We start from the raw sequence: 9,860 nt of genomic DNA, 5'->3' as shown, positions 1-9,860 counted from the left end.
TATGAAGGATAATAAAAAATTCAGCACTCACGGGGCCATCAACCAACTTAGAAACTGCGCATCAATCGCCCTGGAGCCCCGTATTGACTCCCTTTCCTCTCCCAGCCTCCTGTTTTCCTCCTCTAGGAAAAGTCTCCTCCACTGTTTTTGTGGGTTTTTTTTTTCTTTCTCCTGTTATCTTTATAAATCTATCAAATATGTATGTGCTTTGGGTTAAGCTATCCCCATATGTTTGGTTCTCAAGTTATTTAAGTGTTATCATTCTATAACTTGCTTTACATTTGTGAAATTCAACTATGTTATTACATGTAAGCTATAATTGATTTAATTTTCACTGTTGTGTGGTATTTCTATTGTGTGAATGTACCACAATTTATTCCCCCATCAATGAGCAACTGAATTCTTTCCAGTGTTTGTTTGTTTGTGTGTTTGTTTGTTTTTGAGACAGAATCTCACTGTGTCGCCTAGGCTGGAGTTCAGTGGCCCAATCTCAGCTCACTGCAAGCTCCGCCTCCGAGGTTCAGGCCATTCTCCTGCCTTAGCCTCCCGAGTATCTGGGACTACAGGCACCCACCACCATGCCTGGCTAATTTTTTGTATTTTTAGTAGAGACGGGGGTTTCACTGTGTTAGCCAGGATGGTCTCGATCTCCTGACCTCATGATCCACCCGCCTCAGCCTCCCAAAGTGCTGGGATTATAGGCGTGAGCCACTGTGCCCAGCCTCCAGTGTTTTTTTTTAACATTACAACTATACTACCAAAAACATTCTAACATGTATATCTTCTGATGTACAAGGGTATATATTATCTATGACCAATTTTTTTTAATATTTTAAGTTCCAGGATACATGTGCAGAACGTGCAGGTTTGTTGCATAGGTAAACATGTGCCATGGTGGTGTGCTGCACCTATCAACCCATCACCTAGGTATTAAGCCCCACATGCATTAGTTATTTGTTCTGATGCTCTCCCTCCCCTTGCACCCCCTGACAGGCCCCAGCGTGTACTGTTCCCCTCCCTGTGTCCATGTATTCTCATTGTTCAGCTCCCAGTTATGAGTGAGAACATGCAATGTTTGGTTTTCTGTTTCTGTGTTAGTTTGCTGAGGATGAGGCTTCTAGCTCCATCGATGCCCCTGCAAAGGACATGATCTCAGCTCAAGCAGTCAGGCAGGTGGAGTTCCCTTTTAGCCTTTTTGTTCTATTCAGATCTTCAGCTGATGGGATGAGGCCTCCTACCCACATTAGGGAAGGGAATCTGCTTTATTCAAGTTACCTTTTCAAATGTTCCTCTCACCCAGGAACATCCTCACAGAAAAACCCAGGATGATATTTGATCAAATGTCTGGGCACCCTGTGACCCACTCAAGTTGACACGTAATATTAACCATCAAAAAGTCTTTTGCCCATTTTTTTGAAAATCGGGGTTTTTTTTCTTTCTTAAGTTCTATGAGTTCTTTTTATATTCTGGATACAAGTCTTCATCAGATATATTTGTAAATATTTTCTCTCATTCTGTAGCTTCCCTTTTTTATTAATGTCTTGAAACGTAAAAATTTTCAGTGAATTCCAATTTGTCGTGTTTTTTTTCCTTCATGGTTCATGCTTTTGGTGTATCTAAGAAATGTTTGCCTGACTTGAGTTCACAAAGATTTTATCCTATGTTTTCTTCAAGAAGTTTTAGAGTTTTAGTTCCTACATTTAGTTCTAGTTGATATTTTAATTTCTGTCTGTGATGTGAAATAGAAGTTGAGATTCCCCAAATTTGAATATGCAATATTCCAGCACCATTTGTTGAAAAGACTATTTTTTTCTCCTTTGAATTACCCCGGTACATGTGTTAAAAATCAGTTAACTACAATAATGTGAGTCTATTTCTGGACTCTATTTTGTTTTAGAAATCTATATGTCTATTCTTATACCAATACCACACAATCTCGATTGCTATAGCTCTATAGTGAGTTTTGAAATCAAGTAGAGAAAGTCCTCTGACGTTGTACTTCCTCTTCAAAATTAGCTATTCTAGAGTTGCTTTGCATTTCCAAGTAAATTTAGTCAACTTGTCAATTTATTTTTTAAAAATTCATCTGTGAGACTTGCCTTTTCACTTTTTATGTTTCGCTTTGTTTTGAAGTTCCTACTTGCAATATGGTCAAATTTATTAGTCTTTTTCTTTATGGGTTGTTTTGTTTGTTTTTGTTTTGTTTTTTTGAGATAAGGTCTCACTGTCGCCCAGGCTGGAGTGCAGTGGTACCATGTTGGCTCATTGCAGCCTCGACCACCTGGGTTCAAATGACCCTTCTGCTTGAACTTAAAAAAAGAAGACTGAAGTGGAACAAAGTCAAAACTGTATCTTTCATGTAACTTTTTTTGTTATAAAAATAGGTCTGTCTTGCCTCTGGGAATGAGAAAATTTTGATTATGCAGATGGTCTCTTTCTAATATTTTCTGGTCTTTCTCCAGCAATTGTTAAAATTTTAGCCACATTAAAATACTATCCAGCAAATCTTCACAGTTTGAAGTCTGGTTTCTTTCAACAACTGGTGGTCCCCTGACTTGGAGTTACTATGTTTAATAGATGAATAGTTGGATGGGATATCCAACTCTGGAGAGAAAATCCACAAGCCCTTTGAAATCACTGTTAGGGTCCTTCTATGGAGAACAGCCTGAGAGCCTAGCTTTGGTCTAGTAGTATGCATTCTGCCAGCAGACCTGATAGACTTATTCTTAGGTAAGAAAAACATAAAAATGGTGTTTGTTTTTTTTAATTGATTTTGTAGAGATGGGGTCTCGCGGTGTTGCCCAGGCTGCTTTTGAATTCTTGAACTCCTGAGCTTAGGTGATCTGCCTGCCTCAGCCTCCCAAGTGCTGGGATTACAGGCGTGAGCCACCACGCTTGGTCAAAAATGGTGTTTAAAGAAAAATACAGCATCAATGAGTGGGTGTCCCTGTAAGAACTGACATACAGTATATGCACTTCTGATTATGTAAATAACTGAAGCAATAGGTTCAAGACTGTGGACTCAACAAGGCAACGTTCTTGAATTCTCCCGGAGGGACACCTGCCAGGCAGCCCCAGCTACACTGCTTCAAGGGGTCTTTAGGGAAGACGATCTGGATGGTTTGGTCTTTACACTGAAAGCATCTTGACCTAGGAATAGACTCAGTTTGAGTGTGCTGCTACCCTGTGTGAACTGAGAAAATACCTTGGGTAAACAAAGGCTGAATAGTCTGAACACATTTGTTTTTGTGAGAACTAAGACATAGAGGGTAGTTCAAGGACATGTCCATCAACATATTTAATGTTTATATAAATGTTGATTTATAAATGTTGGAAAATGGTATATCACAGGTAATTTGGGACAAGTTGTTGCTGTCTTAAGGATGCATTTAAAACTCAAAGAGGAGGATGCTCCAAGACAGCTGAGTGGATTAGACAGTTAACAGATGAGGAAACAAGGAGTGCCAACTGAGGAGCCTTCAAGAATCTAAAAGGCCAGGTCAAAGTTCAGCAAAACAAGGTAGTCAGCCCAGCCTGCTTTTTATATCCCAACTGACAAAAGACAAGAGAGTGATCAAGAGAGCAGAAATTGTTGTATAATTTATAATTCCAGATGAAAGCAAAACATTTAAAAAATTATACATATGAGTAACTTTTTTTTTTTGAGACAGAGTCTCGCTCTGTCGCTCAGGCTAAAGTGCAGTGGTGTGATCTTGGCTCACTGCAACCTCCACCTCCTGGGCTCAAGCCATCCTCCTACCTCAGCCTCTCGAGTAGCTGGGACTACAGGCGTGTGCCACCATGCCCAGCTAATTTTAGTTTTTTGTAGAGACAGGGTCCCGCTATGTTGCCTAGGTTGGTCTCGAACTCCTGGGCTCAAGTAATCCACCCACCTGGGCCTCCTAAAATGCTGGGATTAGAGGTGTGTGCCACCGCGCCCAAGCCCATATGAGTAACTTTTAACATGAATTAGTACGTTTTTTGTTTTTAAAGACAAGGAATTGAAAGAGCATGACCTAAAAGCCATGTAATTTGTCAAATGTTTCACAAACTAATTGAGTTTTTGAGAGATATTTGGATGTCTCGAGACCTCAAAATGTGATTGGTTAGAAAAGGTTCCTTCCAAGCAGCCGGATAAAATCCTTGGGAAACATAAATCTTCCACTGATAAAAGATATGAAACCAAATTATTGTAAAACATCTGTTTGAAAGAATAAATATGGATAAGCATGTTTTACATGTAGACCTAAATATATGACTTTTATTGGTATTGTGATAAATCAGTAAAGCAAATATATTATTATGAGTTAAATTTTTAAACTAATTATTTATCCAGCATACTCAGCATACTCTTACAGAAGAAAAAAATTAACTTACCTGCTCCAAAAAAGTGAAAACATACAGACAGAAAAATTATATCATGGTGTAATAATAAGATGCCTTTACATAGGCCTCTCCACACACATACTTACATATATGATAACACATACACAGTTCCTCCATGCCTAACTCTTCAGTGGGAAAAAAAGGTGTGAATTTGAATCTTGATATCCAAAGAGGGTAGGGTACCCAAAGAGCATAGGGAGTAATGCCACTCCTTTTCCTTTTTTGATAGAAAGAGAAAAATCATATATAGGTTCTATTTTTGTCTTTGATGCAAATTTTATAATTTCAAATCTTAGAATTTGTATATTGTATTTAAATTCAAAGGTAATAAAATATATGGCTGAGTGCAGGGGCTCACACCTGTAATCCCACTGCTTTGGGAGACCGAGGTGGAGGATCATTTGAGGCTGGGAGCTTGATATGAGCCTGGGCAACATAGCAAGACCCCATTTCTACAAAAAAATTAATAAATTAGCCTGGTGTTGTGGTGGACACTTGTAGTCCTGGCTACTTAGGAGGCTGAGGTGGAAGGAGTGCTTCAACTTAGGAGTTTGAAGTTAGTGAACTATAATGGTACCACTGTACTCCAGTCTGGACAACAGAATGAGACCCTGTCTCTAAAAAAATAGTAATAATAATAAAGTAAAATAAAATAAATGCTATAACAAATGTAGGGAAATCAACATTTCTTATTGTGGAGATTGTTAACATTAATGCTAACAAGTTAAAAAGAAAATATATTGGTAAAATTAAGCTTTTCTTTTTTTTTTTGAGATGGAGCCTCATTCTGCCACCCAGACTGGAGTGCAGTGGCATGATCTCGGCTCACTGCAACCTCCGCCTCCCAGATTCAGGCGATTCTCCTGCCCCAAGGAGCTGGGACTATAGGCGCGTACCACCACGCCTGGCTAATTTTTGTATTTTTAGTAGAGATGGGGTTTCACCATATTGGCCAAGCCAGTCTTGAACTCCTAACCTCGTGATCCACCCGCCTCGGCCTCCCAAAGTGCTGGGATTACAGGCGTGAGCCACCCCACTGAGCCAGTAAAATTAAGCTTTTAAAAATAAACTTTAGGCTGGGTGCAGTGGCTCACACCTGTAATCCCAGCACTTTGGGAAGCCAAGGAGGGTAGATCACGAGGTCAGGAGTTTGAGAACGGCTTGGCTATGAGATTTGCTTTGGACAATGACGCAATAATACTGAAATATAGGCAGAGGCTTGGCATGCGCTTGTACATGGGATTTTCTCCCTTGGAATGCTGCTGCCATCACCGTATGGAAAGCCAGATCCGGCCCTCCGGTGGCGGAGTAATCACAGGGAGAGAGAGTCCCAGCAGACCCACTAGCTGAATGTAGCCAATGAGGGAGCCCAAGCAAGATCTGCAGAACTGTGCGGCCAAAGGGGAGAAACGTGAGGAATAATGGTTACTTTAAGTCACCAAGTCTTGGGGTGATTCCATACCAAGACCTATACAAAACCTAATTCCAAGGTATTTAGGCTGAAAGAAGGAAAAATACATCATAACCATCACACAATCCACATATTAGAGCCTCTATACTTCTGTATACTGTACACTGTATATTGTATATTTCTTTAATTGAAAAATACATGGGCTGTTTTCAAAGTCCAAAATGAGGGCCAGATGCTGTAATCGCCAAACGTGTTCTTCCTGCCCACTGCACAGACAAAACCAATTCACTGAGACTATGGTATTACAGTACAGTATTTAACGAATGCAAGGCAGCCAAGCAGGACTGGAGTTATCTCTCAAAACAGTCCCCGGAAGGCTCAGAGGTTAGGTTTTTCAAGGATAGTTTGGTGGGCAGGGGACAAGTGAATGGATGCTGTTGATTGGTTGGGGATGCAATCATAGGGGTGTGGAAAACAATCATCGTGCACTGTGTACCCCTCTGGTGGGGGGCCGCACGACTGGCTGAGTCATGAGTCATAGTATGGGTGGGGTCAGTCATTTGCCAAAAGTCTGACAAACATCTAAGAAGAACAATCTTGGGTTCTATAATAGTGATGTTATCTATAGGAGTAACTGGGGAAGTCACAAATCTTGTGACCTCTGGACCTGAGCAGTAAGAGATTAGTGAAACTGATGCAAGGCAGTTGAGCCCCAAAGTGGAGCTTAGCCCACGAAAGTTCTTGGTTTTGTCCAGGAAAGAATTCTAGGGCAACCCAGAGGTAGAAGAAAACAGCTTTTTTACATTTTTAAAAATTTTATTTTAAGGACTTTAGAAGAAAACAACTTTACTGAAGAGGCAGTGTTACATGCAGGGCAGGGTTACCTCTAGGCAGATAGTAACAGCTCAGGGCAGTTTTGCAGTCATATTTATACCCACTTTTAACTGCATGTAGATTAAGAGGCGATTTATGCGGAAATTTCTAGGGAAGGGGTAGTCACTTTTGGATCATTGGGTCACTGCCATGGAAAGGAGCAGTAACACCTGGGTATTGCCATGGCAACGGTAAATTGACACAGCACACTGGTAGACATGTCTGATTGAAAGCTGTTTTTGCCCTGGTCTTGTTTTAGCTAAACCTCAATCTGGTCCCATGTCTGAGTTCCACCTCTGATCCTGCCTGCTACCTGAAAACTATGCCTACATTCACATTCCAGCAGAATTCAGGCCCCTCTCATAATCCTAATCTTTTGGCCTTTTATTAGTTTGACACACGCAGTTTCAGTCCCCAAACTCAGTTTTAGGGAAGGACTATTATCATTCTTGCTTTAAAACCCCCCCCCCGCCATGGTTAGCGTGCCCTACCCCCAGGAGTGAGCAAAGACAGCTAGCCTAGAGCCTGTGAGGCTAGAAGCAAGATAGAGACCAGTCTGGGCAACACAGCAAGACTCTGTCCTTAAAAAAACAAAAAAAACTAGCTGGGTACGGTGGGGTGTGCCTGTAGTACTAGCTACTCAGGAGGGTGGGGCAGGGAGGATCACTTGAGCCCAGTAGTTCAAACCTGCAGCTATGATCATACCACTGCACTCCAGCATAGGTGAGAGAGAAAGACTGTCTCAAAAAACAATAATAATGAAGAAAAGAAACAAAGTCCAACATAAAATGGCAAAGTAATATACAATGAATAGTACATTATGACATGCTTAAATAAGATTTTTTTAAAAAAACTAAGGCTTATAAACCTTTAATAATATTGTGATTTTTAAACATACAATATAGTAAAACAGTATGTTATATGACATACTCAAGTTAGTCAGAAAATATTTTTAAAGATGGACCTGAAATTTGCCAGAAGGTAAGGATGCTTTCAAAATGTGAGAGGACCCAGAAGCTAGCTGAAAAGGAGTTCCCACATATTAAATTGTGATCATTTATTTTTTGCTTCAAAAAGGAAATAAAAATTATACTTAATCAAAGCAAGTTAAGATTGTAAAAAGCCATAGGTCTTTGAGCCATGATACTCAAAAGAAAATAATTTAAGATTTTCTCTTCAAATACCTAGTATTTTATTATAGCAAATTTTATTCAGGGAAGGAAAAAAAATATTGTTGAAGTTTAAGTGTAGGTCTCTTTTCAGGATGGTTTAAACATATAAAGAATACGAGAATGTCAGTGGCATGAGAAAGACAAGACCCTTCCTGTAAAATATAAATAGGTTCATGAGACTTCCTGCAACCCCCTCAGCACCCGCCCACTTACCGGACATTCATCCACTATATTGTTACCAAACGTTAAGGAAGTGGGGCAAGGCATTCCTTTCACAGGCATGAGAGGTCCTCCCACTTGACCCTGGGGCTAGAAACTGAAAAAGAATTCAAAATTGTGAAGCCAAGTGGATTTTACCTTTGTATTTTTATGTTCTCCTTTTTCCTCTAAAGCAGCCAGAAAAGCAGAATTTTTACCTTTTAAACAGGTTTTAGTTTGTGGATTAATCTTTTGCTTAAATTTAATTACTGAATGGTGATTTCACCAGTTGTTTCGAGGTTGGTTGTCTTTACTAAAAATGCTGGATGAAGGCCAGTGGGTCACACACTGAGCCTTTCTTTAACTTATAACTACAGTGTCAGAAGAACTGTCACTCTAGTCCAAAATATTATCCTCCTCCTGTTGTGCCCATTTGCTCTGACCTTTCCCAGGGGATGAAATAAGAAAACAATTCATTTACAGTGCTTTTTTTAAAAAAAGCTTTTTGTGTTTTTCAAAGTTATACATAGGCCAGGTGTGGTGGCTCATGCCTATAATCTCAGCACTTTAGGAGGCTGAGGCAGGAGGATCCCTTGAGGGCAGGAGTTCAAGACCAAACTGGGCAGCATAGCAAGACCCTGTCTCTAAAAAAAAAAAAAAGGCCGGGCGCGGTGGCTCAAGCCTGTAATCCCAGCACTTTGGGAGGCCGAGACGGGCGGATCACAAGGTCAGGAGATCGAGACCATCCTGGCGAACATGGTGAAACCCCATCTCTACTAAAAAATACAAAAAAAACTAGCCGGGCGAGGTGGCAGGCGCCTGTAATCCCAGCCACTTGGGAGGCTGAGGCAGGAGAATGGCGTGAACCCGGGAGGCAGAGCTTGCAGTGAGCTGAGATCGTGCCACTGCACTCCAGCGTGGGCGACAGAGCGAGACTCCTTCTCCAAAAAAAAAAAAAAAAAGAAATTCAAAGTTATACATGTACATGAGCGAGACTCCTTCTCAAAAAAAAAAAAAAAAATTCAAAGTTATACATGTACATGAGTTAAAGGTTTCAACGTATCTTCCTATTCTCCAAGGCAACCACTTTCAACTTTTGACTGATTCTTTGGTATTTACCTCCATATACCTAAATAACATGTTTAGGCCAGGCATGTGGCTCACATCCATAATCCCAGCACTTTGGGAGGTTGGAGTGGGTGGATCACTTAAGCTCAGGAGTTCGAGACCAGCCTGGGCAACATGGTGAAACACTGTCTTTACAAAAACAACACCAAAAAATAAGCCAGGTGTGGTGGAGTGTGCCTGTAGTCCTAGCTATGCAGGAGGCTGTGGTGGGAGGATCATTTGAGCATGGGAGGTTGAGGCTGCGGTAAGCCGTGACTGTACCACTGCACTCCAGGCTGGGCGATAGAGACCCTGTCTTAAACAAAACAAATACGTTTATATTTCATCTTCTGGATTTTTTAGTTACTATTTTGTTGATTTCCCAATATGGAAGATGAGGATTTAGCTTTCTTTTGCACACTCCTTTGCATCTCCAGCATACATGTACACTTTCAGTTCTTTAATTCTCCTGAAACTTATAATTTACTCATCCTGCACAATCAAGAGGATGTAATTGATGCAGGATGTCCAGAAGGTCCAGATCTTTTCAGGCTATTTTATGATAGAGGGCAGGAATACTGTTAACATAGCCCTGGAACCAAACTGTAAATGTGCACTTTTTTTAATGAAAAATATTAGACTTTGGGAGGCCAAGGCGGGTGGATCACGAGGTCAGGAGATGGAGACCATCCTGGTTAACACCGTGAAACCCC

Source organism: Piliocolobus tephrosceles, chromosome 1 (assembly GCF_002776525.5).
Source record: "Piliocolobus tephrosceles isolate RC106 chromosome 1, ASM277652v3, whole genome shotgun sequence".
Taxonomy (NCBI): Eukaryota; Metazoa; Chordata; class Mammalia; order Primates; family Cercopithecidae; genus Piliocolobus; species Piliocolobus tephrosceles.
This window is presented reverse-complemented; position numbering follows the sequence as displayed.